Source organism: Triticum dicoccoides, chromosome 3A (genome assembly GCF_002162155.2).
Source record: "Triticum dicoccoides isolate Atlit2015 ecotype Zavitan chromosome 3A, WEW_v2.0, whole genome shotgun sequence".
NCBI lineage: Eukaryota > Viridiplantae > Streptophyta > Magnoliopsida > Poales > Poaceae > Triticum > Triticum dicoccoides.
Window position 1 is genome coordinate 577,707,020 of NC_041384.1, and position 4,678 is coordinate 577,711,697.

Below are 4,678 nucleotides of genomic sequence, written 5' to 3' on the forward strand. Positions count from 1 at the left end.
CGAGCGCTGTTGGGCGAGGCCCAAAACAGGGCACGGGCACGCGCGGGCCTGGGGTATGCCGAATCTAACTCCGTATCCACCGCACCCCCCGCAACGGCACACGTCAATCACGGCGTCGTGGGGGAGATCGTGGGTGGTTCTTTATTCGGAAAAAGCGCAACGTCCGCCCCCTCCTCCTTATAAGCAGGGGAAACAGGGGTATTTCCCCTATCTTCATCATTCGCTGCTGCAATCTCAGAAACCTCCGCCGCCCTCCTCCGCTTCCAAAGTCGAAAGAGAGCAACGCTCCGCTCCCGTCGCCGCCGCCACTACCAGCGCCGTCGATCTCCCCCACCGCCTCCGCCATGGCTCCGAAGCCCGGAAAGGGGAAGGACGCGAAAGCTGTGAAGTCGACCGAAGCGCAGCGGCTTGAGGTGCTGCGGAAAGAGCGGGCCACCTTCCTCCCCGAGCTCTCTGCAAAGGATCTGAGGGAGTGGTACTATCTCTTCTGGTCGACGGAGACACGGGCGCATCCGCGCACAAAGGTACTCTCCGCCATCACCTCACAAGAAGCTCCAGTTGGCGGGTACCCTTTCTTTGCCGTGTTCTTCTACTGCGGGCTCTGCCCGCCATTCTCTGATTTCTTCTGTGATATCATGAACACCTACGGGCTCCACCTCCTTGATTTTACCCCCAACACCGTCTTGACCATGGCACTTTTCGCCCATCTATGCGAAAACTTTGTCGGAGTCCACCCCAACGTAGCTCTCTTCCGCCATTTCTTCATGCCCCGTGTCAAGAGAGGGGAAACCCTTGCCGGGGGGATCGCCTGGATCTCGCGAGCCGGCAAGAAGGAGACCTATCTGGAGGGGGAGCTCCGCAGCAAGTGGGATGAGTGGAGAGCAAACTGGTGCTGGGTCGTAGAGGAGAACCCGCAGCCGTTCACCGCCCTGCGCCAAGCCCCAGCAGTGCGAGGCAATGATTGGAGCTCTCTGTCCACGGACGATGACAAGTTGAAGATCGCCACCACCCGGATCTTGCGCCTCAGGCTTGCCGGGTTGACTGTAGGAGCTGTCGACGCAGATTTCCTCCGCCGCCGCATCGCCCCTCTGCAGGCGAAGGGGAGACCCGCCTGGGAATTTGGAGGCCCGGCAGACATCATGAGGTTGCGCCCAGGCCTCAACTTCAATTTCACCGTCATAGAATTGGACGGGATACTTAAGGAAATATTCAAGCACGACCCGCAGCATCCCGAGTGGTTGAGGTTGCCGGCAGGCGTCGTGCCTCTGTGTAACAACTCCTCGCGCGACCGTATCTGCGCAATGATGCCGTTGTGTGACTCGCACGGGATCGCTCCAACTTGGCAAGAGCCCGCCGGCGACGTCGTGCAGCTGTTCTTCGACAGCCTAGTGGAGGTGGCGGTCAATGCTGACGAGAAGAAGCTCCTCACCCGCGACACCACTGATCAAGAGATGGAGCGCATTGCCACCAGGGCGGAAGAGGCGGCGGCAGCCGCGGCCGCTGGTGAATTCGGGTTCACCGTGGAGGAAGCGGACGCGGCGTTGGCGATGAGTCTTGCCAAACGGGAGCAGCCCGAAGAGGAAGAAGAGCTCGCCGCGCCCGACGCCGAGTCGAACGAGCCCGCCAAGGGCGCGAGCGGCCCGCCATCTCCGAGGAGCTTGCTGCGAGCAGGGCCCGCAGCGCAGCCCCAAGCGCAGCCAAGAAGGCGCCTCCGCAGGGTCGGCGACGTAGCAGGGCGGCAAGTGGGCCAACAGCCGCAGCGTCGCGCGACGCACTCTACCGCGGCAAGTACGGTTGCCGCGGGAGTGCCTCCCGCCGCAGCGACAACTGAAGCGGGGCCGTCTCGGGCTGGCGCCGCAGCCCCCGCCAAGCGGCCAAGGGATCCCACCCCTCCACCTCGTCGCGCCGGAGGTGGGCCGAACTTCGACCTCTCCGCGCTCAGCTCCGACGAGGAGGAAGAAGAAGAAGAGTAAGATTCCCTTGCTTGTTCTTGTAGTTCTTCAACTTGCTGATCTTGCCTTGCATCGGATCTGATCCACCCTGGGCTCTTCTTTTTTGGGACTCTGGCCCAGAGGGCGGCGAAGAGGGCTAAGGCTCAGGTGGTGGTCATCGAGGACGAGCCCACTGCGACGACAGGAGGCGCGCCCGAGACCACCTTGCCGGATCCAGCCATCACTTCGCGGAGCAGCCCCCAGCGTAAGCATATGGTTTACTTTCTGCTTCTGGGTGCGCGTGGTTGCTCTTTTCCTTTGTTGACATCTGATCACTGGTTTGTTTGTGCAGGAGCAGAACAGCTTCATCGGGAGGGCATGGTGATCTCCTCCGACTCGTCGTCTGCTTCAACTATGCCGCCAAGGGCGGACTCCCCGGCAAGGGAGCGTTCTCCGGCAAGGAAGCGATCTCCATCAAGGGAGGAGTCTCCGGCAAGGGGGGAGTCTCTGGCAAGGGACAGCGCCAACGATCCCCCGGTGGTGGAGGTCATGACAGCAGATCCTAGCACAGGTAGTCCTTCTTGCCCGAAACTTTCCTCGTAGTCTTCTGCTGATTTTTCTTCTTGAGTGCTTGTTTGACTTCTCATTCTTCTCCGGTCGTCAGGTCCACCCTCCGCGGATCCGATGGAGACCGAGGCGGGCGGCAGAGAGGATGCGCGCGGCAACACTGATGATGCCGCGGCCTCCGAAGACGGAGCTGGTGCCGATGTGCCTGCCGGTGAAGAGGCCGCCAAGGCTGCCGCCGAGGAAGCTGGCGGGGGATCTGGCGATCGCACTAATGGCCCTGAGGCCGCAGGAGCGTCAGGCGCTGCACCGACCGCCGATCCCTCCGCCGTTGCCGCAGTGTCAGGCTCCGAGGAGCCCCAGCCCGGCGCCTATCTGAAGGCTGGCGAGGGCATCTTTATCAAGCTCCCTTGGGCGTCAAGCTCCAAGGCGCCGGTGGAAGGAGAAGTTTTGGATGGGGAGGTGCTCGCCTCCGCCGGGTTGTCGATCGTTGACGCACCGGGAAGCAGCAGTGACGAGCCCGAGGAGGAGCGGCTACTGCAGAGGCTGCTGGCGCTCTATCGCGCCTGCCAAGTCAAGTTGGAGTCCTGGGAAGCGCTTGTCGCGAGGGCGAGCGTGGACATATAGAAGCGTGCAGAGGAGCTCCGGGGTCTTCGCCAAGAAACTCTCCGGGCCTTGGCGGAGGAGCGGGAGCAGCTTGCTGAGGAGCGGAAGGCCTTCCTCCTTGAGAAGGCTGAGGCTGAAGAGCAGCAGCGGCTCACCGGCGAGAAGCTGTACGCGCAAGAAGGCGAGCTGACTCAGCGGAAAGTGAACCTCGACAGCCACGAGGAGGAGCTTGCCGCGCACGAACGGGCACTTGGCGGGTCGCTCCAAGAGGCAAAGGATGCGGCTGCGGCTACCGAGACCGCCAAGAAGGAATTGGAAGTAAAGGTGGCACAGCTGGAGGCTGATCTGAAGGTGGGTGGCGAAGAGCTTGCCGCGCTCAAGCTGGAGCGCGAGAAGGACGCCCTTGCCCACGGTGAGCTGCAGGGCCAACTCTCCGAGAAGGGCAAAGAGTTGTGCGCCGCCAAGAATTCCAATGCTGATCTGGAGCTGAAGCTGGCCACCCTGACGGAGACGTTGGACAGCGCTAGGAAACGGGAGGCAGACTTGAAGAAAGACATCAAGGCCAACGATGCGCTGCTGGCGAGGGCCGCCGAAACCCAGAATCTTCTCAAAGATACTGTGGAGCTCTGGACGGAGGGCCTCGTGAACATTGCTGCAGTCATCAAAGAGGAGCTGGTGCAATTGGGGGTGGAAGGCTTCGGGTATTCCTCCGACGAGAATCTCCAACCCAGCGCCAAGCTCACTCTGTTCTTCAAGGGCGTGGTGACGGCTCTCTAGCAGCTCCGGGAACGGATCCCAAAGCAGTTGGCCGACGAGTCACGCTCGATTTGTGCCGGAGTTCTGGAGAAGGTGCTGGTGAAGGTGGCCTTCCGCAATCCGGGCCTCAACCTCACCAACGTCCTCAAGAGGCTGCCGGCGGACGCTGATCTTGACGCACTTAAGGCCCTCGTCGCACCCATTGTGGACAGGGTGAACAAGGTCAAAAGGGTTGACGGCGGTCGCGTAGATTAGGCCACCCACTTCTTCTTTCCTTGTTGCTGCCAGCCATGTCACGGGAACACTTTATTAGAGGCGCAACAAGTTATTTTTGTAATATAGCTTTGTTCTATGGTATGATTGCAATGTTATTCCCTTTACTTGATCCCTCCCTTTGTATGTCTTTTTACCCTACACTTTTAGGGAACTTGCCGGTGCAGACACCTGGGCCGCGAGCGCTAAGTGCGGGACGTCAGCAGCCTGCTGGCGGTGCCGCTACCGGCAAGAAACCTTGTCGCAACTACTTGCAGCTTACTTAAGTTGCTGAGCGAACTCGAAACAAAGTAAGGGCGCTAGCGGCTCACTTAAGTTGATGAGCGGACTCGAAGCAAAGTAAGGGCGCTAGCAGCTCACTTAAGTTGTTGAGCGGACTCGAAACAAAGTAAAGGCGCAACTAGCTACGAGTTGGTTCCTCCGCGCACAGGTTTTCCATACAAAGTGCGATCGTTCAAGGGAGATAACTTAAAAAATAAAATTTGATTGCTCAAACTTTGGCAACTTAGCTTTTCTGTCGTCTGCTTCCCGGCAAGGAGAAACTTTCT